Here is a 26,708-nt window from a genome sequence, read left to right on the forward strand (position 1 = left end):
ACATCATAGACTCTTCATAATCAGCAATAGAAAACAAATTATCTACTGATGTCTTTTTGGCAGGTCTGAATGTTGGGGAAAATTCTAAATAATAATGCTGGGTCTCTTGTAGTAACGTTGAACGTGATCAATGTAGAGAGAGAGAGAGTAAAGTGGAAATCTGCCACACAGGCAGGGGGTGGGCTGGAGAGGGGTATACTGAGGTTCTTGGTGGTGGAAAATGTGCACTGGTGAAGGGACGGGTGTTTGATCATTGTATGACTGACTGAGACTTAAACTGAAAGACTTTGTGACTGTTCTCAAGGCAATTAAATAAATAAACAAATAAATAAATAAAGTGCTATATATACATACCTAATATATAAATTGTCTCCAACATTAGATAGATTCTTAAGGATAAGATTTTCTCTTGCTCTCCTTTTAATTCCCTTCAAGGCCTTCCACTTATAGTGACCAACACCCAATGTGTACTTAATAAACATTTTTTAAATTGAATAGAGTGTCTCTTCTTCATCATCCCTTCTTTACTTTAAATATCCCATTATTTATGAACTGTGTACTATGTTGATAGAAAATTATTATAACTTTTATGTCAACAAAATGTCAGCAAACAATAGTTACTTTATTATTTATTATTATTTATTTAACTCAAGATCTGAAGACTTAAATTGTTCCCTCAATGCACTTACTCCTGACATTCGTGATTTCTATTTAGTCATTTCATTGAACCCCAGGAAAACTGCTAAGCATATCAACAATTGTCTAACCACAGTGATTTGACCCAATCTCAACTTCTCCGCCATAGGCTGTGAACACAGGTGACACCTTTCCAAAAGATAAAAATGACTTAGGAGAACAATTGAAATGACTCACAGTCATGATCATGAGAATGCAGAGGTTTCATGGGTTCACTATAGAAATAGATCTAAGCCAACTCATATTTTTGTATCTACATAATGCTTACAGTCAAACCCTCTAAGCATAGAAGATGTAAGTAAGTTGCTATCTCATGCAATCAACAATATATGTGCAAATCATCATGCCATCAATGGAAGGGCTTCTTGATTATTTTCAAGAATAGTTCTATTCTGCTGCTTTAAGACTCAGCTAGCTTGTTGGACCAAAGCAGTTTTAACACTATAACCTGAAGTGACAAGGTTAAGTATTTTTTATCTCTTATTTTAAGTTTTATAGTTCACATTTGTATATTAATAGCAGAGATTTCTGGCAGGCTCAAAACTCCAATTCCAGTAATGTCTCTTTTTCAAGATGGTTGTGAAATGGCTTAATAATAAGATTTAAGTTAAGACAAAACTAATCAGGTTAGGGTTTACAACCTTAGGTTGTTTTTTATAGAGTAAAAAACATGAACTAGATCATTTTATTTGGGGTTTAATGATTTCAGGGCCATTTATGCAAGGATTAAGCAATATTACAAGTTTTAAACTCATAGTTCAGGCTGAGCCAATGAAGTAAACATTTTAATTTATTTTCTATTGATTCCACAATCAGGACACCTTTCTGAAATCTCAGAAAATAGGCTATCTATAAACCAATTATATTTTTAGATTCAAAAACATTTTGGAGAACTGACATAATTTAGAGTGAATATGAATATGATTGCTTGGGTTTCTATACTTGTATCATCGACAATCAGCCATCATTTATAAATCTGTGCAAGATTAAATTCCATAAAACCCATGAACCAAGAAAGAAAAACAAAAATCCAATTGATAGCAGGATTGAGATATGATTCATTTAGTGAGCTTTTTGTTCATATATGTGTTTATTCAACATACATTTATTGAGTCCTTAATAAGAATGTCTATTGTTAGTGCATTTAAATACCATAGTCAAAAAAGCAGAAAAAGTCTTCCTTTCTTTGAGTTTATTAAATACAGAATCTCACCAAGATTGAATGCTGTTTAGATAAGAGCAATCTAGTGATGGGGTAGGAAGCAAAATAGATAGATCCAATGTGTCTTATAGTGACAGAAAAGAACACACACACTTTGTAAGATTGCATATTTGTGTATGTTTGTACCATAGGTTGATTGCGCCCAAGACAAGCACCCTACCTGATATATAATAACTCTGGCCCTAGTTTATATTTTAATTAATAAAGTACCAAAATTATTCCTAGAGTGAAGGGTTACAGAAGGAATGAATATCCAGCTCAACCCCTAGAGTTTTCCTCCAAATACCAAGAGTGATATCACAGCTGGAAACTTCTCACACTAGAGAGGTCTGTATTTTTGTTGAGAAAATTTAGAAATGTTAAGAGTAAGAGTTAGCCTCAAAGATGCAAAATTGGATAATGTTTCTCCACCCCTCTCGTAGAGCCCAGGCAAGCTCCCCGTGATGTATTCGATATGCCAAACACAGTGACAAGAAGTCTCACAATGGAGACATTACTGGGCCCACTCAAGCAAATTGATGAACAACAGGAGGACAGTGCTACAGTGGTACTAACACAACAATCTTGTCAGGCATTAATGCATTGAGAGAAGACTTTAAAGTCTTTCCTTTCCTTTGCATATAAGAAGAGAAACAGATCATGGAGTTTTAGCAAGATGAAGAAACATCTATGCCCCCCTCACAGATAAGACTTCACTTATCTGTGGTGTATAGAATAATTGGATGAGAAAATGTAATGTAGCAAGGGGGAGATGCCTAGATCACCCCTGGTCCCATAGTATAGGGAGGAGAAGGGCAGAGAGGTAAGGAAATCAAGCAGAGAAGCAAGACGATGAGAAGGGGAAGTAATGTGAGCACTGAAGGAAGGAAGTTTACACTGGTGGTAGGATTGTTGTTGGATATTGTATGCCTAAAAGTCATCTACCAGTAACTTCATAAATCATTACTCATTAATTAATTCTTTTTACATTTTTTAAGAAAGAAGTGCAAACGGAGGGATTGCACAATGGATAGGGCATGCCTTGCATGCAGTCAACCTGCATTCAATCCTCAGCATCACATTTGGTCACCCAAACCAGAAATGATCCCTGAGCACAGAGCAAAGAGTAACCTGAGCATTTCCCTCCAAAAAAATATAAAAGAAAGAAAAATAAGCAAAGATCCTGGATACAGATTAGTGAAAATGTGTGACATATAAAATGTGTCTCTAAATTTTTCTCATTTTGGCTTCTGCTAGAAAAGGAGTTGACGTGTTATGAAAGTGTAATACCAAGGACATTTCCCCCAGTTAAAACACTGAGTGGGTCTTTACAATAGCCAAAATCTGGAAAAAACCTGAGTGCCCGAGAACAGATGACTGGTTAAAGAAGCTTTGGTACATTTACACAATGGAGTACTATGTAGCTGTTAGAAAAGATGAAGTTATGAAATTTACATACAAGTGGTACTACATGGAAAGTATCATGTTAAGCGAAATGAGTCAGAAAGAGCGGGATAGACACAGAAAGATTGCATTCATCTGGGGAACATAAAGCAACAAAACGGGAGACTAACACCCAGGAAGGGCTCAGATTAGTACCAGGAATTTTGCTCCATGACTTGAAGGCCAGCCACATGTGCTAGGTGAGAAGGAAGCTCAGATAGAGAAGAGAGCACCAAATAAAGGGTGTTGTGAAGACCCTCCTAGGGTGGGAGAGACATGCTAAAAGTGGTCTATAGACCAAACATGACTGCCACTCAATGCCTCTCTGGCAAAACACAGTACCCAAAAGAAGAGAGAGAGAACAGGGAGGAATGCCCTGCCACAGCGGCAGGGTGGGACGGGGGGGGGGGGGGGGAGGATGGGGGGTCGGAGGGATGCTAGGACCCGTGGTGGGGGAGGATGGGCACTGGTGGAGGGATGGGTACTTGATCATTGTATAACTGAAACCCAAGCACAAAAATTTGTGAGTCTATAAGTATACTTCATGGTGTTTCACTAATAAAAAAAAATGATAAATAAATAAATAAAACACTGAGTGGGGACCACTTAACAGATTATGCAATCTAAGACACAACCACTCAAAATAACTCTATCAGGACAGTATAGTTAGGTAAAAGAGCAATCGAAATTAGCATTCTGAAGCCCCCCTCATTCCTGTTGCTTGTGTTCAGAGTGAAATCCAGTAGGCCGACCACAGAACCCACCACTACAATGGTTAAGGACTCCACAGCAGAGAAGGACCCATCAGGACATCAAGCATGATGGAGAAACTGCTACAGATTTGGTAGTTGACATCAAAGAAGCCATAAGTCAGAAAGGTAGCATTTGCAGAATCAAAAGACTAGTCCATAGGATCAAGCACTAGAGACCTCAGCTGGGAAAACAGAATTCTGAAGTCAATAACTGGCCTCAGAGCCAGAAGACATCATCCTAAAACTTCAAATTTACCTCAAGATTGTGTACATTTAATTAATACTAACCTCCATTTTTACACCCACTCAATATTAAAGAATGGACAAGAAGAGATAGAAACTTTCTGAGACTGAACATTTTTATTCATACGTGAGACTGAGTATAGTCAGCATTACTTAACCACTACATTCTGAAAAATGCATCATTAGGTGATATCATTATACAAATGTGACAGAATAGAATACATTTACATAACCTTATCTGTAGCCTACTACCCTCCAGACTATGTGGCATGACCTTTTGAGAGCACTATCATACATACCAGGAATTGTGAATTGACATATCATTTGTGACTTAGAGGTTTTATTGAAATTGTCAGACAGAACAAATTTTAAAGCATATTTTAATTCACCTCTCCTATAAACTACAGCAAAGAAGAGGTGCTGGAGAAAATAAAATAAAGGAGTTATGTCTTTCTGCACACCTAAACCACCATGTGACTTAAACCCTAAACCCTGCTACACAGTGTTTTGCAGAATCAAAAGAATTGTCCATTGGATCAAGCATTCAGATGGGAAAACTGAGAATTCTGAAGTCAATGACTGGGCTCAGAGCCAGAAGACATTACCCTAAAACTTCAAATTTGCCTCAAGACTGTGTACATTTAATTAATACTGAAGAAAAAAAATAAAAGCTTCACCCAGACTCTCTGAATAACTGTGGGGTCAGTGAACTGGGGTGGGGAAAAAAACTACTGCCACATAGTGCCTCCCAAAAAGGCAGAACTGACGCCATTCTTTGCACTGCAGTCAAGCACTCACTTCAGAATTAAAATAAGAACTTCCTTCTCAGATTGGAGAGATAGTGCAGGAGGTTGCACAAGGCTGATCCAGAGTTGATCCCCAGTACCTCCAATGCCCCTCCAGCACTGCCAGAATTGATCCCTGAGCACAGAATCACTAGTAAGCCCTGAGCACTGCTGTGTGTGGACCAAAAACAGATGACAATACATAAATAAATAAATAAAAGAGATTCCTTCTAAAGACACTGGCACACATCAAAAACGATAAGAACAACAAGTGCTGGTGTGGATACAGGGAGAAAGGAATTCTCATTCATTGTTGGTGGGAATGCTGACTGATCCAGCTGTTTTAGAAAACAATATGGGCATACCTCAAAAAACTAGAAATTGAGCTCCCATGTGACCCAGAAATATCACTTCTTGTAATACACCCTCAGGGTGGCAAAAGCACACAGCCAAAATGCCATCTGCACTTGTATGTTCATTGCAGCACTGTTCACAATAGCCAGAATCTGGAAACAGAGTGCCCGAGAACAGATGGCTAGATAAAGAAACTATGGTACATCTACACAATGGAATACTGTATAGCTGTTAGGAGAAAATTAAGTCATGAAACTCATTTATAAATGGATGGACATGGGGGGTATCATGCTGAGTGAGAGTCAGGAGAAAGACCGACATAGAATGACTGTACTCATTTGTGGGATATTAAAAAACAACAACAAAAACATGAGACTTACACCCAAGGACAGTAGAAACAAGGGCCAGAACAAGTGGCCTATGATTGGAAGCCTGCCTCAAGGGTTGTGAAGAGTCAAGGGCTGGGGGAGAGGGCAGTTGGGATAGAGAAGGGACCATTATGACAATGATGGTTAGAAGGGATCACTCTGGTTGGGAGATGTGTGCTGAAAGTGGATAAAGAACCAAACATGACGGCTCTCAGTAATTGTATTGCAAACCATAATGCACACACAGAAAGAGAGAGAGACAGAGAGACAGAGAGGACAGAGAGAAAGAAAGAGAGAGAGACAGAGAGAAGAAAAGTGCCTGCCTCTATGGGGGGGGCGGGGGGCAGGAGGAATACAGGCATTATTGGCTGTGGGAAATGTATACCAGTTGAGGGATGGGTGTTGGAACATTGTATTACTGAAACACAATCAGGAAAGTTTTGTAACTGTACCTCAAGATGATTCCATTTTTTTTTTAAAAGTGTGACTTATCTATCAGAAAAAAAAATGATAGACAGTGAAGATTTTCTATAACTAGGATTCTTTTTCTGATGAATAGGGGAAGTATAAATTCATTGAAAACAGTTTTTAAAACATTTCTTTCTATTTACGTATTTTTCAGATTAAGTTAATCTATGCTAAAATAATTGAAAATCAACGTATTGATAAAAATACTGTCTAAAAGAAAGTAGAGACATAACCACTATTCTTTATTATTTCTGCCTCATTTATTTTTTTAAGACGACCCACCTCTATTGTTCGTGTAACATCCTTGTATAATTCATTGGAATGTGATGGAATATTGCATCTTCTTCGGCGAAATAATGTCTTTGAGTCCATTAATCAATCAGGTTTCTAAGTTATGGGGTTTCTAAGTTAAGTCATGGGGTTTCTAAGTTAATGACTCAAGTTTTCTTTTGTGGAGATAGTCAAGATTCCGAAGAAGCCCTCAAAGAGTGAAAAGGCATGATTTGTTGTCAAATTTATCACTTAAGACCTCCTGCTTCCGTTTTAAAAATGCCCTCTCACCCAGCACAATTTTCCATATTTGTTTAAATCTCATGACCCCCTGTAACGGTTAGCCACTTCGAGGTGAGGAGGTGAGTGAGCATTCGCGCTTTTCCCAAAGAGCCTTCTGCTCCCACTTGCCTGTAGCAGCCTTTTAATATTGATCTTCATCTTCTTGCTCACAAATAATAAGCTTATAACCACTACTTCAAGAGTGACACTTCAAGAGAGGAAACAAGGGTGCATTATTACTGCACCATCACCGCTTCATAATTCCAATTTGTCCCTTTCATGCCAGGCCTTTGCAAGAGGCCTCATTTATACTTAAATTCCAGGAACAGAGGAGTTTAGAAACACTTTGTTGTGTAGCAAAGGACTCCAGATCTGCCGCTCTCAGGAAGGGGTAATCAAATGGAGCCATCTACTAACAAATGGGTCTGGAAGCCTTATAAGCCCCCACCCCGGACTTTTCAAATGACCCATGGGCCTCTTGGCCTTTCTTAGGTCTGGACCTCTTACATTGTAGGCTGTTTGCATTCAGTCAACACTTGAGTTTTATAGGCCTGTGGAGCCAAAGATTACAAGACTTTTGAACTCCAGGCTGCCTTCTGTCTGCCTACACCCCACACCCGCTGTTTCTGGAGCCCAAATCTTTTTTAACAACTTCACCAAAACAAGCAATTAGGGTAAGGTCTGTTAATCCTCTCCTTTCAAACTAAAGGCAATTACAAATTTTGAATCAACCAGCAAGGAAGCAAAGAAGCCAGTGACCACTACTAGAGCTTGGGGCTATTTAGAGAAGAATCCAATCAGGACTCAAAGGAAATGATCCCAACTGACTCCAGTCCTTTAAGAATGTCTAAAAGTTGTTTCAGAGGAAATTATGTGTAATCCTAGGCTAGAAGAAATAGACAGACTTAAATTAATGAAAAAAGAGAAGAAAATGTCAGGGAGACATTTTAAAAGACTCAAAATATATTAAAGTCCCACTCCCTGGTCTTCCTCTGAGTTACTGCACATCTCGACACAGTAACATCATAGCACATAGCCCTCCTTCTCATCTTCTGCAGTGACATCGTAGCACATGCCTCTCCTTCTTGTCTTCATTCACACTGTTCATATTTGAAGCTTAGGAATCTTGTCCGGGTGCTTCATACTTACTTGAAATGTATTTGAAATTTGAAATGTATTTGAAATTAATATGAATTAATATAAAATTTATTTGAAACATGAAATTTGAAAAGTATATGAAATTAAGAACATAATTTAATAAAAAAAATTTCTAACAAACATTTCAAAATTTGACATCCAAAACTGTACTTTCTAATGAAATTATTTCACAAAATAACAGACAATAAGCGAAGGGTACTTAGAGAGTGGAACTCTCTCTGTCCAGAAATATTTTATATAAAATGTGTCAATGCAAAAAAAGTAGATTTTAGACTCTGAATGAGTTGGATCGATTGCACAGCAGTAGGGTGTTTGCCTTGTGTGCAGCCAGCCCAGCCGAGCCAGGATAGATTCCTCTGCTTCTCTTGGAGAGCCCGGCAAGCTACCGAGACTATCTCGCCCGCACGGCAGAGCCTGGCAAGCTACCCTTGACATATTCAATATGCCAAACGTAGTAACAAGTATCAAAATGGAGACGTTACTGGGCCGGCTCAAGCAAATCAATGAACAACGGGAGGACAGTGTTTGACTGACTCTGAGAGAAATATAGTGGTTATCAGAGAATGGAAAGCAGGTTGTGGGGAATGGGTAGAGGACATCAGTTTGGCAGTGGTTGGTAGGACTTTGGTATCCTTTTATGGAGTGTAATTTGGTGTATACATAGTTCAAGGGTAGGACGCTGAGCTCTTGGAAACTTACCTAGTCTTGTAAGGCATTGTTAAGTCACTAAACATTTAAAAAAAATTCTTTTTTCATGTGTCATGTCAGCTGCACTAACCTGAGATCTTTTTAAGCAAATCTGTAGCTTTTTGGTAAATATTGTACATGGATGTACTAACATTCATGTACAATATGTTCTACTTCTTGGAACATAAACTAAGCCAGAACTACCACTATTGCTGAGAGAAGAGAAGTTCCCATTTTACTAATGGACTCTGTTTCAAACCTTTATTTTTTAAAATCAGTATTTGGAATGCAGAATGCATTTTCCCCTGGAAACCTTGTTGAGATCGTTTCGTCGGAATGGATCTTCTGAACAACTTATTGCTTCTGCTGTTCCATGGCTAGCTCCTGTGACTTATCTCATGCAGCAACATTCTCCTACAATGTCCTTTGCTTCTCCTTTCTCTCATATCCAAAGACGACAAATGCCCTTGGCAATTGGGCCTGCCCTACTTTGTGCTGACTCCGCATCTAGAAACCATGCAGCCACAAAGCACAATGACAAAGGACATGGACACCATAGTGAATAATTTGGAAAACATGGACAAAAGATGAATTTCCTGGTTTGTTCTCCATCTAGAGTCAACAGTCTAACATGGAGAGTATTTCTTGTTGAATAACAATAAATACACTCCATGGTTTGCTTTTTCCACCCTAAAAGAATCTGTTTAAAGGGAAATTAATATTTTCTAACTACATTAATGTCACTATACATTATTGTAAAAGATCCACTGACCCAGGTAAAAGAGAATGAATGAATATTCCCAGATTAACTTGACAAAATATTATATCTCTAGAGGAATATGGGGCGGGTGGGGGTATGGAGGATCACCAGATTTTCTCTTTATTTTTGAAATTCTTGCAATAATAAACACTGCTACAACAGTGACCTTGAGCCATTAGAAATGTTTCAGTGCCTTTTGATTTCTTAAAGGTAATTTTAGCTATGATTGCCTTTGCTTGGGAAGGTGAAAGTATGCTTAGATCAACTTTGTAAATCTTTGGTACCAGGTGTATCACTTTTGCTGTCCTTTCATTCATTACATTTATTTTCCAACAAAGACTTTTTTGTCTTTCAATAGCAGTTTCACAGTTTACATGAAATATCAACACCAATAACATCATTTTTGAAACAGAATTTACTGAAGCAATCATAGATAGCTATCTAGTCACTCATTCTGACTCTCTAAGCATGCAAAACTATATTTTTAAATGGTTGTAGCACATAGGTTTTGATCCCAGAAATGACTGTGATATTTTAAACAAAACAACCTCAAAAGTGAACAATTGGTGCTTTTTTTAATAGTGCCAATGGTTTATTATTTCTCTCAGTTCCTCTAGTCTTGGTCACCTTGACATGGGCTAGAAGAGTCAAAAAGGTCTCATTCAGATGTCGGAGCCCTCGGTAAAAACAGCTAAGATATTTGACGTTTCCTTCAATGTGGTTTCTCCTCCAGTAACTGCATTTTGACGTTTTCTGAATGAAGTCTCCAGGTTCCAGCAGTAAAAGAGCAATGTACAAGTATTTTTCAAATATCTATTGTGTCATGTTTGCTGATGTCCCACTAGGCGAGTGAGTCACACAGTTAAATTCAGACACAAGAGGTTGAGAAATATACTCCTGTTAGATGAGAGGACTGAAAAAATCACAAGGCAAAAAGGTATTGTGCAGGCATAGGAAGAGTTACCACCACCATCTTTCACTTCCTTCCTACTTGGTCACGGTAATCACTAAGATAAACAGTCCCACAGAGCCCAAACACTAGTTGCTGCACCTGACAACTGTGGAAGATTTGCTGTTTAGAACTGCAACTCAATTTTGAAGCATTGGTTCTACTGAAACCAACTAAATCAACCAAATCTAACTGCAACAACTCCTGAAGCCGCACAGTAGACAAAATTCCAGATTACTTTTAATTTCCTTTCTAAAACTGATCTTTAGTGTGTTTGTGCTCAAGTGTTTCCAAGAAAACCAGAGACATATTTCTTTTCCCCACTATTTGCATTAGGAAGGACGGAGAACAAAGCTCCAACCCCACATGAAAGTCAACTATTAATGATGCTCAGGAAAATCAGGATCTCCCCTGCCTCTCTGTGGCCCATTTTCCAATGAAGAGGAGAATGAGGATTTGGTGCAACCACAAGAACGAAACACACTTTTGGCTTAAAAACATGGTAGGAAAAACTACCATGTGCTTCATCCTTAACCCAACACAGGAATCTTAAGCAGAAGCAATGTGTTTCCTTATGAAAGCTGAGGCTTCATAGAACAGATTGCAAGGCAAATAAAATGCAAGGAAACAAGAGAGGCTGGCAACTCTGTCGCAAGTTTGAATTTTAAAAGGAGATATTTCCACTTCCAACACCCACCATGACTCAAACTGCATTTCCATACTAGTCCTTCATCAGAAGGTAGCAAAATTAGTGCAACACAGATTTTATAACACCTGGATTCTAGTTTTGAGCGGTTACTCTCAAATAAATCACATGAGCCCTCTAGATGTGTGGTTTTACAACTATTCATTGTATGGATTATATGAGGTGACCTGTCTAATGGTTGCTTTTTGAAAATTAAAGTTAAAAAAAAAAGCTGGCTTAACTTCATACCTCATGGGCTGGAGCAATAGCACAACGGGTAGTGTGTTTGCCTTGCACACAGCCAACCCACATTCTATTCCTCTGCCCCTCTCGGAGAGCCCAGCAAGCTACCAAGGGTATCCCGCCTGCATGGCAAAGCCTGGCAAGCTACCTGTGATGTATTTGATATGCCAAAACATATCAATGGAGACCTTAATGATGCCTGCTCGAGCAAATTGATGAACAACTGGAGGACAGTGCTACAGTGCTACAACTTCATACCTCATATTAGGATTCTGGGTAATATAAAATTGTGGTCAAAAGCATGAAGGTTGCTACCAGAGAAAAACCAGTTTTCAATCCAGCTCAGTAACTGCTTACAGGGACAATTATGAGCAGAGTCTAATGTCCTTAGTTTCTTCGTCTGAAATAAGGATGAAAATCATACTGGAATTTGTTAATTATAAGATAATGCATGTCATATGCTCAGGGCCTGTCTGAAACATTAGAGACTGTTCAGAAAATGTGTCCTCATGTTGTATGCTAGCATTTATACTATGTCTGTTAATCTTGCTGATAGTGTCATAAAGTAAAATATACTGGTCATGGATTCATGTAAAAATACTTGGAGTTAAAAAAAAGTTGCCCTATGAGGCAAAAAAGAAGGTGGGCATCAAAATCATTAGAGCTTTCTGGATCCACCACTCTCCCTGTTTTGCTTTCCTTTATAAAACTTCAAATTTCAGTGAAAGAAGTGATAGTATTGCAGATAGAGCATTGCTTTGCACATTGCCAATCTAGGTTCGATTCCCAGCACCCCATAAGATCCCCCAAGTCCCCCAGGAGTGATCCCTGATTGCAGAGACAGGAATAAGCCCTGGCACCACAAAGTGTGGCCCCAAAAACCTAAAAAAAAAAAAGAAAAGAAAAGAAAAAAACATCTAATGTCAAATCTGCAAAGGACAAAGTGATTCAACATCTGAGTTTAAATGATTTTGGGCACAAGAGGCTGGAAGATAGTACCACCACAAGGGTGCATGACAGGCATAATGCTGGCACCACATAGTCCTCCAGCATGCCAAGGGCCACCCTGGGAGGCCCAGGGACCCACGACACCATGAGGGCCTGAGCAGCATTGCCTTTGCTTGGGCCTTTGCAATGAACTGACTGCCAGATTGGTGCACAACCACCAATCGGGCCCTGGACCCAAAAAAAACACGAGACAAGCAGGCTGGCTAATGCCTCACTACAGATCACAGAGTGAATAATGTCTTCAGGCATTTGCTTGAAACAGGATATTTAGTTGAACCTGTAATTCTGGTGTCCCCATTTTTTCTCTCATGTAAAGGTATCAAAGGGTAAAATGAAACATTAGGATGCTTGAGTTCCTCACCTGAAAAATAATACCATTGACAAAATGAAGGACTGGAGAGTTAGCACAGCAGGGAAGGTGCTTACTTCGCATGAGGCTGACCCCAGTTTAAATCCTAAGTATCACATAGGTTCCCCCAGCACTGCCAGGGATCACTACTGAGTCCAGCCATGAAAAGAGCACCCCCTGAGCACTGCCGGGTGTCCCCCACCAAAAAAATGTGGGGGATAGGGAGAAGGAAAAATAATATCAATTGACAAATTGAAAGAAATGGGGATTTGGAGCCATGTCCAACAGTGCTCAGGGTTTGTTTCTGGCTCTGCACTCAATAATCACTTCTGGTGGGCTTAGGAGACCATATGGGGTGCCAGGAATTGAACCTGGATTGGCTATGTGTGAGAAAAGTGCCCAAGACACTGTTTTATCTCTCCAGCCCCCAAAATGAAAAAAAAATTTGAGCATGTATTTAGGCAGTTGTAGTATATTATTTTGTCTTTCAGGGGTCTTGTAATTGCTAAGGATGATTACAAAACAAATACAGTGTGGGGACTAGGCAGCTCTCACTTCCTCCCCCTTGATCTAAGGATTAGGCCTAAGAAAAAATTCACTCAGTAGCTAGGCCATTAGAGCAAGTGAACGTCCACCCACTGAGTGAATAAATAACTATGGTTAGAAAAAGAAATCACCAGTTAAGTAATGTAGATCTTATTCTCCTGTTTTGACAACACTACCTTTCTACTAACAAGAAAGGCCAGGTTTGGGGTTGGAGAGATAGCACAGCGGGTAGGGCGTTTGCTTTGCACGCAGCAGACCTGGGTTCAATTCCCAGCATCCCATATGGTCCCCCAAGCACCGTCAGGAGTAATTCCTGAGCACAAAGCCAGGAGTTACCCCTGTGCATTGCCGGGTGTGACCCAAAGAGCAAAAAATAGTAAAACTAAAGGCCAGGTTCAAAGTCCATATACTTGAACTCCTCAGAGTGGCACTAGGAAGCCCTTCCCTAGCCTTCCACCCCTTCTCATCTCCCAGTTTCACGCAGTCCCAAATAGCCTCCAAGATGCAGATGGGATAACCCAGGCCACACATGCAAGCAGTTCAGTGCTGCCTAACACCTGGCCCTTGCCAACCCCAGTGGTGTGGAAGTGACTAGCAATTGGCGGTCAGGAAAATAACCCAGGGCAAGTATGCACCTGGGGACCTGGAAGCCATCCTGGAGAGATCAAAGAACTTGGGCATGAGAATCAACTCAAAGGACAGTGTGACTTTCAGACAAGCATGATCCTTTGGCCTCTCAGACTCTTACCCAGTATGTTCCAAGAACCCAGTATGGAAAAACCTCAGAAGATGGGTCTCCCCTTCTTTTGGTCTGAGTGCCAGGCTGAAGAGACCACAGCCCTCTGCACAAAACCTTTTTTGGACCTTAGGCCCAGGGATTGTTCCAGAAGACAGATTCCTCCTCGTACCTTCTCCCATAGACATATGGCCTATGTAAAGTTCCCTGATCATCATCTTATTTTAGGTGACATCTCTATACCTACAGCCTTTGCCATAAATCACAAACAAATGTAAGGCCACCAGCTTCCCTCCAACGTCCCATTCCTGAATAATGGATTCTCATTATTCCTTAGTCTGAAGCGGAAACCAATTTTCTCATTTTCTCCAAGCTCAGAAAGTTTGTCTTTTCTTGACATTTTTATCTTGCCCTAGGGTGATTTCAATTCATTCATCAATTCCCACATGAAAATATGTATATATACATACACAGTGGTCATCTTCAAGTCATTAATTATCTCTCACCTATGAGAAATCAGGAGACTAACACCCAGTTCTCTTTTTCCGAAATTAGTAAGCATTCCTATCCAATGTGGCCTCTTTACTTCCTGATTGTGTTTCCCCTTTTTATTGGATGCATCCTTCCCGTAATCCTACAACTTCCTCTGAGCACAGTGGTGAACCCTTGCTCACAAAGATTTGAGTGGGGGGAAGTGTACAAGAACAGAGATACAGTCTAGAACTAGTGGGCTGGCCTTGCATGAGGACAATCCAGTTTCGATCCCTGGCATCATACATGATTCCCCAAGCACGTTCATAGGTCACTTCTGAGCATAGAGAATGTATCACTGAATACCACTAGGAGTAGCCCAACTTCTGAGTAGCCCAACTTCTGCTCCCCAAAAAAAGACTGACAATAAGAATCCAGGATCAGAGGTGCATGCCTGTCATGCTTCCCATAACCCCATACCGGTAGGTGTAGCCATGGAGACCGCCACCACCACAAGACACAAGCAGCACTTCCTCACAGGACCAGGCACAGAACCTTCCCACTGGATTGGTCAAGCAGCATCTGTTATTGAGGCAGTGGTCTCTGAGCTCTGCTTGGGACACCCTCCAGCCCCCAATCACTTGCCCCCCTGTCCTGTCACCGAAGAGACTGTCGCAAAGTCTGCACTGGTGGCTGCCTTTGTCATCATTTTCTCCTTTCCCCCACCTGTACTGGTCACTAAATTTCTGCCTTCCTCTTAAAGCCCCACGCTCACCCCCTAGCCTGGGTCCAGGAAAATAGCTGAAAGGGCTGGAGCACGTGCCTAGCATGTATATGCCACAGATCTGATGCCCAACCCACTGCATACCAAGCACTGCTGGGTAGTTTTCATGGCTCCCCGCACTCAGGGGTCAGCCACCCCCAAAAAAGAAATTCTCCCTTTTGCCCACTTCTCTGAGACATTTCTGTGTTTCCCAGAATAACTGTCTTTGTCTAAGCAAGGACCTTCAGGCCCGGTCATAATCCCACTTTCAGGCACTGTGGGTTGTCCGAGGATGCGGCACAGGGAAGGCAGTTGGGCAGTGGGCTCATTCTCTGTCAATCAGCATCTGCACTCAGAACAGGCTGCTTCTAGAAAAAGCAGAGTTAAAAGCAGGAATTGCAGACCATACTTTATGAGCCACACATTTGCTTTCATCTTCTAATCCAATTTTAGTTTTCTGGTATCACCTTTCTAAAATTCTTCATAATTTTATCATGAAACTTTGGGATCAGGGGAAGGGCAGGAGCAACCAAGTGATGCTCAGGAGTACCTAGATTCCCCCATCCAGTGATTCTCCACCAGTCTGATCAGGCCAGTGCCAGAGTCCGGAGGTGCTAGGGATTACCCAGGCACCCTTTGGTGCTGAGGGTACCTCCAGGGTCACACTCTGTGATGCTCTGGGGATCATGTGGTACAAGAGATCAAACCAGAGGCAGCCACATGCCAGGTATTTGCCTTAAACCCCGGATTATCTTTTCAGATCCTGAATTTGTGCAGAGGTGGGGGGGAATGCAGAGGAAGGATGGTATTTTGAGACACATCAGTAGTGTGATTCCTGGCGCTGTGCTCAGGGATCATTCCTGGCAGTACTCAGGGGACCATAGGTTGTGCCAGGGACAGAAATGGGGTAAGCAAGTGTCTTACCCCATGTACTATCTCTCTGACCCCTGAAAAATTTTTTTGCTTTTTTTTTTGGGGGGGGGTGATCACACCTCGCAATGCTCAAGGGTTACTCCTGGCTTTGCACTCAGGAGTCACTCCTGGCAGTGCTCAGGGGACCATACGGGATGCTGGGAATTGAACCCAGGTTGGCCGCGTGCAAAGCAGATACCCTACCCGCTGTGCTATAGCTCCAGCCCCGCCCTGAACAGTTTAAAAAGCAAATTCAAGACTAAGCAAGCAGAAGCAATCTGTACTGGGTGCCCATTTCCCTTCCTGAACTCCCCATTCACAAAAAGTACTTGGGACATTCCATGAGTGTATGGTTGGGGCAGTGTAGGGAGACTGAGAGTAAGTGCAAGTACGTAAGTACGTTCCATGTACGGATGCACTAGTGGCATTGCTGAAAACATTTAGGACATACTTTGCATTTGCCCCATATGCAGAAGTGAGGTAATGGCGTCCGAAGAAAACCAAAGAACCAGGGAAACCTCTCCTAATACTACCCTCTATTCTCCAACTGCTGACCCAGAAGTGAGGAAGAAAAAAGGAAAAAATAAACAGCTGATAGCAAAAAAAGAGAGAGAAAAAATAAGCTTCTGCTCCTTTTCCTTTCACTCCTTCCTTTTTCGTCTGTAAAGAAAAGGTAGCATGTCAGCAGATGTTGATATCCAGAAATTAAAAATAAAGCATGCCTTAGATGGAATTTCCACTGTTGTGGTAACACAAAATACATCAACCTATGTAAGCTAAGAAACACGAAATGGATCATTTTGGTGATTCCTTATACCAGTCAACTGCTCCTATGTTTGCATTGAGAACTGTTTTGCACGACATGAAGAAAAATGGTCAAATTGATATTAATAATTGCATGCATTAATATCTGCTTATTGAGGATTGCACTAAATGGGCGATTTTAAACAGTACGGCAAACTGAGAGGGAAGCTGCTGAACTACAATAAGAACGTACATTTTAGGATCTAGTACAGCGGTAGGGCATTTGCTTGCATGTGGCCGGCCGGCTTGGCCAACCCAGGTTCGATTCCTCTGCCCCTCTTGGAGAGCCTGGCAAGCTACCGAGAGTATCTTGATATGCCAAAAACAGTAACAACAAGTCTCACAATGGAGAGCTTACTGGGCCAGCTTGAGCAAATAGATGAACAACAGGAGGACAGTGCTACAGTGCTTTTTATATTTAAGTGTTTCCCTAGTATTTGAACAGAGGTGTTTCATTTTCTTTCTAGATTGGGCCATAAAAGTTACATAGCTACCCCTGGTAAAATAGTAAAAAAGATTGAGCAGACTAGAGGATGAGCTGGAAGGGGTCGAAGCTGGGTCACAGCCCAGCAGGATACAGCCTAATGCCCTCTTTGACACCAGAATCCTATAAACATCTCATTCAGTGTTACAGGGAAAATTCTCTCACTTGGCCTCTCTGCCACCTACACCCCCTTGCCACTCTCTGTAACCCCTTCTCCCACCCTCTCAGCTCCACCCAGTCTAGCCTATTGTCTTTTCTCACCTCCCAGACACTCTCTCACCCCAGGACTTTTGCACATTCCAACCCCTTCCCTGAAACACACACTTCTCATCCTCAAGCATCTCAGCAAATGTCATGATGCCAGAGAAACTTTTTCTAACTGTATCTGACCAAACCAGTAGTCCTTTAAACACCATGCTCTGATTTCTTTCTTGGTACATTATGCTATAAGACTTACTATCAATATATTTGTTTCTTAAATGCTGGCTTTCCTCCATTAAGAACATAAACCCCTTAGGGCCAGAAACCTTACGTTGTTTTGTTTTGTTTTTTCCAAGGCTATATACTCAACCCAAAGCAGTGTAAATATTTGTTGAATGAAGGAAGCTAATACATTTCCTAAAGTATGAAATCATTTAGATTCAGATAAGAAAAACTTGTTTACTATGGGGCCATAAAACTGGATGAGGTTTCCTAATATAAAATAATCTCTGACTTGAATCCACACAGGGTGCCTAATGTCCAAAGTCAGGAAGCATTCTGTTTAGGGGAAACCACCCAGCTAGGGCGCCAGGGAACCTGGGGCTGGGGAAAAGAAGGAAGTGGACTCTCTACCTTTAAGGAGCCGAGCAACCAGAAGCAATAACTAGAACTGACTTAAGCCTCAAGCCTCTTAACTATAAAATAAAGAGGATCGATAATGCATGCCCTCCTTATCACACTGGCTTTCTTGAGTAATAAATGAGATAATAAATGTAAAGTTCTGTTTGGTGACACTAAAATTGTCAATGTCAGAGACTGGCATTTGTCCTGCTAATAAAGGAAACAGTAGGATGAAAAGGGGGTCTGGGCGAGGGTCTAACTAGGCCGTGGGGTCATTCAGCTTTGACGGGTGCTTAGAGTCTGGAATGAAAGAAGCAACGCAGGGCAGCAGATGCGGGCCTTGTTGATCTTTCCCAGGGAGACCCCATACATCTCCTCTTTGACAGGAATGTCACCGAGCCCAATTAGAATTAGCCTTTCACATAACATTCGAATTCCTGGACTTCCGAGAACTACCATATAAGGAAGGAACAGACAGTGCAGATAACAAGAGAGGAATGGAGAGGCGAAAGGTTTCAGAAACAAAACAAAAGAGAAAGAGAGAGAGAGAGAGAGAGAGAGAGAGAGAGAAGAACATTTTTACATTTCCCTACACAAAGGACAAGATGCTTCAACTAATCCTATCATTTAGGAAAAAGGATCCTGTCATCAGTGAAAGATCCCACTAGACATCTTGGGAAAATAGAGACTATTTTCCCAAGTTGCTGGGTCCTCCTCTTTTCCTCCCGCTCTGTGTGGGGTTTTTGCTGTGGATGTGTGGTGTTTTCATTAATGTGTTTTTACCTACAGAGCCTGTTTTTATTTGTGTCTTCTATTTATTTAATTTTGCATTTCCTTCTGCTGCACCCACCGGGCAAGCTGATAAATTCCCAGCCCCAAAGCCATCCTGTCTCCCCACTGAGCTGGCTTAGACACAGAGCAGAGCTCCCTGTGTGAGGCTCTCGCCTCCGCTCGAAGTATTTTTAAAATTCATTTTCATGCTCACAATGCCCCAGCAAAGATGGTGAGGCGTAGAAAATCAAATCGTGCACGATACCTAATTGGGAGACTGCAACGTTTTCTAAAGGAACCCTTAGCGGCTTTCAACAAATCTTCTCATGAACTTGGGGGCTCTGGATAAACTCGAAGCAGAACTCTTTCAGAAAAATAAAAATAATAATAATAACAAAATGCTACAATATGCACCAAGAAGGGAGGGAGAAGTATCTTCCATAATTGGGCAGCCTGACAGGGCTTCTGACAAGGGAAATCCTGCACTCTATATTTAAAGCAACCTGTGTAATTTGGGAGAGAAGTCACCAGTCTCCTGATAGAGCTTTAGGGGGCCGCTGGTGGACCCATTTGCAGAGCTGGAAATGGCAGCACCGCCTACACTGAGAAGCCTGCGCCTTGGGATTCTGCTCTTTTTTTTTTTTGGCTGGACCAAAAAAATGTTCCCAAACCGCCAAAACATGCATTTTCTGAATAAAGAGAAGCAGCCTCTAAGAAAGAAGACATCTAAAATCTTGTTGATAACAAGCAAAAGAATTGAGCATCATAGAGTTTGAGTGTGAGGCAGAAAAATGGGCAGTCTTAAGTAAACGTGATTGCTTATGGTCATTTCAATGTAAATGATGGGGTAGCTATGACAGAGAATGAATGGATGGCTACCCAAACTCCAGTGGCTGGGGCTGGAGCGATAGCACAGTGAGTAGGGCGTGCCTTGCACGCAGCCGACCCGGGTTCGATTCCCAGCATCTGGTCTTCGAGCACCGCCAGGAATAATTCCTGAGTGCAGAGCTGCCAGGAATAAGCCCTGTGCATCGCCGGGTATGACACCCCCCCCCCCAAAAAAAAAAACCTCCAGCTTTAGAGTTTTTAGAGAAATGACGCTGACAGAGACTCCACAGGGACACTCAGTGAGTTACCAGAGATTGGGACTCCCACTCTGCAGCTGTTTATGCCGAGTCTAGTATAGTCTAGGCTCTTTAACCTCTCCCATCTTTCATTTTCCTCATCTATAAAACGGGTTGGGTGGCATTGCTTCTTGCAAGGCTGTTATGAAGAGAAACACAGAGGAAGTTGCACTTAATAAGAGGACAATGAAGGGCACGTCCTAAGTGGCTGGAGACCTTGGATTTGTTGAAAGAGCAGCAGAGGACTTTGAGGAAGCAGAGGAGTTTCTGAGAGAGCACATTCATTCTTCTCAGCCACTAAAAAAATTGGCCCTGCAGCACTCGCCAGCTTCTGGTTTCTACATATAAATGATTCAACTGAGGGGAACAATAACTCCCGTCTCCTCATTCTTGTCCCAACACCCACTCTACACACTCACACATACTCATCCACACGTACACACTAAACACATACTATCACACATATACATGCATGCACGCATGCATGTATATACACACATTCACATATATTCATACACACACACACACACACACACACATACACACACATGCTGGCCACAATCCAGAGCACAGGCTGTGTCCATGCCAGGCCACAGGCGACTGACCCTAACATGAGTCCCTAAAGGGCAGTTGTTTAAATGAATGGAACCTCTTATTAAAAATTAATTTCTGTCCAACCCGATTACATATGAACACAGCCTCATTGTGATCACTACTGTGAATTCTGGAAAGAAACATAGGCCCTACTGTTGCCAAAAGCAAGGGGCAGCTTAGGACAATTCTGAATCTTGATCTACGAACTTAGAGACACAGCCAGTAGATTCCCCAAGGCTCGCAAAGGCATTTGTCCCCCAGGGGCTGCTCTCTGCTCCACCTTCCTCTTCCTGCTCCTCCCTGCCCACACCCACTCTCCTACTCCCTGGGGCATGAGTTGAAAAAGAGAAAGCGCATTCCTTCCAGCAGAAGGACTCTGCACCTAAAGCAGATTCTACCATTCCGAATGGAATGTGCTTCCTACTCCTCTGTAAATACAGAACAATACACAGCTCACTACCCAACTCGCTTGTACTGGGGATGAAATGAGACCATCTGTGCAATGAAGCTTCTTCAGATTTAGAGAATGACTTTAAAGCTCTCTTCTACTTGGTCACAATGAGTTGAAGAGAACAACAATCTGAAGGTAAAATACTCCACACCAGTCTAATAAATCACTCATACTCTTGAATACAATGTAATAAAAATCTTGAAGATGAAATCAAAACATTCTTAGTGAAGTGAACTCTCTATAAATTAATAGCACTGTAGCACTATCCTCTTGTAGTTCATTGATTTGCTCGAGTGGGCACCAGTAACATCTCCATTGTGAGACTTGTTGTTACTATTTTTGGCATATCAAATATGTCACAGGGAGCTTGCCAGGCTTTGTCGTGGGGGCGGGATACTCTCGGTAGCTTGCTGGGCTCTCTGAGAAGGATGGAGGAATCCACCTGGGTCAGCCGCATGCAAGGCCAATGCCCTACCCGCTGTGCTATCGCTCCAGCCCTATAAATTAATAAAGTTGAAAAAACTGTTTGAAAATACAAGTGAACGTAACTCTTGTTATGCATTTTATAAAAATTCAAAAACCTGTATATAAGCTTTTTGTTTTCTTTATTTCCTCTTGTTTGGTTGGTTGCTTTTTTGTTTTCTTTGTTTCGAGGCCACACCCAGTGATTCTAAGATTCCTCTTGGCTCTGCACTCAGGAATTATTCCTGACAGGCTTAGGGGACCCGAGATCAAATCCTGGTTGGCAGCATGCAATATAAGCACCCTACCCACTGTACCATCTCTCTGGCCCCAACGTATGAGCATTTTAAATCCCAGATTATGCTTAGTCAAGATTTTGAAAAATTATCATTTTTTAGGAAGTATAAGAGAGTATTAGAGTATTAGAAAAACAATGATTTTATAAGCTTAAGCATGGTTTGATTTTTTTAATTTGGGCCTACACACATTTATAATGACTCAAACAGAGCATTTTTTAATTTAAGTATGCAAATATTTAACCTATTATATCTGCAAAATAGAATAATTAATAAAATACAAGCATATTTTGATTTCATCTTCAAGATTTTTTATTACATTACATTTATCTTTTTCTCCCTTTAATTCTGCAAATTTTTTGCCTTGATAATTTTGAAACTGTTATTTTTATTTTCTGCAAAAAATTTGCAGAATTAAAGGGATAAAAAGAAAATTAAGCATCCAACTCACCAGTTTTAACATTTTTTGAGAATAAATTAACTAGATAAAGTAAACAAAGTATCATTAAAAACAGAAGATTTGGGGTCAGAGAGATAGTAAAGGTATGTCAGGTATGGCCCCAAAACAAAAATAAAATACAAAAAGATCTAAACCCTATTAAGTAGAGTCAGTTGATACTTACATAAGACACTATACAAAAAAAAAAATTGCAGAATACATGTATTTATTTTACACTCACTTGTCATATTCACCAAGATAAAGCTAGCTTTATGCTATGCCATAAAACATGTCTAACTAGTTTTAAAAATTGAAATTATACAAAATATGCTATTTGGCCATTGTGGTGATAAATTAGGAATCAATAACCAGATTTTTTTTTCTTTTTTTATTAGTGAAACACCATGAGGTACAGTTATAGACTTACAAATTTTGTGCTTGGGTTTCAGTTATACAATGATCAAGTACCCATCCCTCCACCAGTGCCCATCATCCACCACCATGGGTCCCAGCATCCCCCCCAGCCTCCAGCCCCCCGTCCCACCCTGCCACTGTGGCAGGGTATTCCCCCTTGCTCTCTCTCTCTTCTTTTGGGTACTGTGAATAACCAGATATTTAGAAAAAAAATCTCAATGCTTGGAAATCAACAAACACACCTCTGAATAATCCATAGGTCCAAGAAGAATTCACAAGGAAGATTATAATATTTTACAATTTATAATTATAATATTTTGAGTTGGATAATAATAAAAATAAAACTTATCAAACTTTGTGGAATATTGCTACAGTGGAGATTAAAAGGAACTTCATAGGTTTAGATGTTTATATATACATATAGATATATATGTATATATAAAAAGATATATATAAAACCAAAGGTTAAATTTTAAAATAGACTTGGGAAGATTTTTTTACTCTCTACTTCTCCTAATTTATTCCATCCCCTCCCTACAAATAGATTTACACTGACTTCTTAGAATAAGCCTAAGCACTTGATTTAATGTTGGTTTTCCTGGAAGTCTTGACTGAAACCTGCTGGTTTCCTCTGTCCTTTTGTGGCCTTTGATGACCTGGTGTCCCTTTGGCCTTGGTTAGGACCTCTCTGTTTCAGAAACACATATCACTGGGATTTGCTCTTCCTTTAGCTTTCCTCAGGGCTCCACTAACTTAGCAACCTCTCTACTTCCTCTCTTGTTTCTCTGACCTTAAGGGTCTAAAACCCACCTCTGTTCCCTGAGCAGGCTCTTCAGAGTAGACAGTGACCGACCAACTGATACTTCACCTTATATTTTGTTTAGGTGGTTTGTTCATTGTGTTTTGTTTCCTTTTTTTTTTTTTTATTCTGTCATTCATTTGGTAAAACTGAAGTTGTGTTTTTGGTTTTTTTTTTTTTAACTTGTGTTCTTGCCATTTAAAAAAATAACCTGATACTTGATCATTGTATAACTGAAACCCAAGCACAAAAATCTGTAAGTCTATAATTGTACCTCATGGTGTTTCTCTAATAAAAAAATTTAAAAAAACAACTTGATAACACCTAATTTAGAAGTTGTTTGATGGTAGCAACACAAGCCCCCCCCCAAATAAAAAGCAAAAACACAACTTTACTTCAAAACTAATCAATGTCAACTAATAATAATCCTCAGACATTTTTTTCGATATTGGCCTTTTTCAATAATATAATTAAAGACCCACGAAGGCAGAAAAAGTTATCATATAACACTCATCCCCTAAATTTACTAACGATTGGGTGGGGAAAAAAATTAAACTAAAAGAAAAAGGAGGGAAATAATGGGACATATTTGACTCAGCAGGACCTACATTCCTTCTGTCTGCCCTCAGAGGGATAAGGAAGAGATAAGGAGACCGAACTACTTGCAGCAAAATTCTGTGATTATTAAATATAACTCCACAAATTGCAAAATGTATTTAGGATAAAGGAGATACACTGCTCATAAAATGTTGTGACTGCGCAAAGAACTTCATAAATTTAACAGAATTAGAGAATGGCATTTAACAAATTCTGTACTGGGTATTTTCCAAGTCTGCACCTTCTACCCCACCCCTCTCCATGGTCTCTAGAGTAAACACATTTCCCACATGGTCAAGTCTATTTCTATAGGTTCAAGTTTCTGCTCTGAAATGATGTCATCTTCCATCTGGGGCAACTTCCAAAACCTTTTCCAAAGGATGAAATTCAACCACATTGCTTCCATTCTTTAAAAAACATGCCATGCAGAGCTGCACGATGGTGTCCAGCCGCCAGGAAATAGTTGGTAAACAGAATTTGTACTCCATTTATCCTGAGTTTACTTTAAGACGCCACTTATCTCCTTAAGAAGGACTTCCCTTGCCAATCATCTTTGGAAAAGACCAGAGACAGACTCCCCTGAGGACGTGCAGAATCTTAGGTCAACAGCCTTGTGGTAGGAATAAACTAAACTATCTACATCTTAGGATCTTCCCTTTTCCTTCCAAAGACAATCATTCTTTTCAGAGCAACTGAAACACTTACGCAGGTGTAAGAGCAAGGACGTGCGGGCACAGGCGCACGCACGCACAAAAGGCACGTTCTTAGAGACATGTCCTTACTTTCTTCCAATGATGGATTATTCTGAAACAGCTAAAAATAACAGTAGTGTTGGGGATAGAAAGTTTCCTAAATGTCATATTGTTCAGTATATGAATCTCTGCTCTTTACAAATGTATAAGTTCCTTCGTTCAGTCACCATAGGTGTCTAGTGAGAATGAAATTAGTTTTAACACAAAATGCTTTAAAAAAACCCACTCATCACACCAGTAAATGCACAAAATACATTTCAAAGATTATTAAAGTATGTTATGGGGATGCCACACTTAGTGATGCTCACGGGTTATTTCTGACTCTGATCACTCACCCCAAGTAGTACTCACGGGACCCTATGCATTGCAGGGATTTAACCTGAGCTATCAACATGCAAGGCAAGTATCTAAACCCCTGTACTATCTCTCTGACCCTAATACTTTTCTTTAAGTTCTATTGTTTAATATCTTACTTTGCAAATGATTAAGCTAAGGCCTGAGGAGATTTAATCCATCCCAAACAATTTACAGTTCCTGAAAATGTTGGGAGAAAATTAGAGTTCTTCTCTGACCACTCACAGCAGAAAAAGCAAAGACTGAGATTAGTTCATCTTGAGATCAAAAGCTATTGTTTACCAACCTTGGCAATCCTAAATCAGTGCATCCCTTAAAGCTGCTGTTTCCCAACTGCAAAAGGAAGATGATAAGAGTTGAAGGAATCAAGAATACATTACTGTGAATTTTTTTTTCTGCCTTCTTTTTATCTATCCAATAGCATAGTTTTCCAAAAGAATTGAACTGACATAACTACACTCCTGGGAGTTTTGCAACCAGCGGAGATGATGCTTATCACTTTGGAGGAAAGGTCATCACAAGGATAAGAAATCACCTAAAAAATATCTCCGGGGCCGAAAAGATAGCACAGCGGGGTGTTTGCCTTGCACACGGCCAACCCCCGCCCCTCATCCCATATGGTCCCCCAAGCACTGTCAGGAATAATTCCTGAGGGCAGAACCAGGAGTGACCCCTGAGCATTGCTGGGTGTGACCCAAAAGGCAAAAAAAAAAAAAAATTCTCATCTCCAATCTCTACTCCTAAGGGCCCATTTATCTTTACTAAAGTCATTTGTTTTTCCATAAAAAGGTATCCTCTATGGAGCCAGAAAGTATAGGTAGGGTGCTCCTGAGCAAAATATATGTGCTCTCAAGCACAGATCCAGAAGGGAACCCTGAGCACTGCCAGGTGTGACTCCAAAACAAACAAATAAAGGTATTTCTTGCCCTCCCTGTCTATTAAGATGGTATGTGAGCCCCAAATTCCAACCACTTCCTTGAATCATATTTTTTCAGTAAGTCCCAGCCAGCATTCGTGAATAAAATCTTGTATTTTCTCTCACTAATCTCTTTTTTGGCAGGTAAATTTGCAACCCCCAAACTTCACATCTAAGAGGTTAGGCTAACAGATTTTTCCTCCCCCAAAGAGCTAACGTATATTAGTTATTTGCAGAGAGCAAGAAATTGTTTTAAGCACACTGAGTGCATTTATTGATTTATATGTTTCCAGTCATGTTCCTATGTTATTTTTATTTGAATGATAAAGAAATTAAGGCATAGAGAGATTTCTTTAAATAAGATAGCAATTTCCAGTGTCTCGGTTGAATCTATCAGCTTAGCTCAGAGCCCTTGGCCACTGTGTGAGAATATTCTCTACCCCTCAAAACATCTCTAACCTCCACTCCGACCCCCCACAAAAAAAGATTAGAGGGCATAG

The sequence above is a fragment of the Sorex fumeus genome, unplaced genomic scaffold, assembly GCF_029834395.1.
Source record: "Sorex fumeus unplaced genomic scaffold, SorFum_2.1 ptg000003l, whole genome shotgun sequence".
Classification (NCBI taxonomy): domain Eukaryota; kingdom Metazoa; phylum Chordata; class Mammalia; order Eulipotyphla; family Soricidae; genus Sorex; species Sorex fumeus.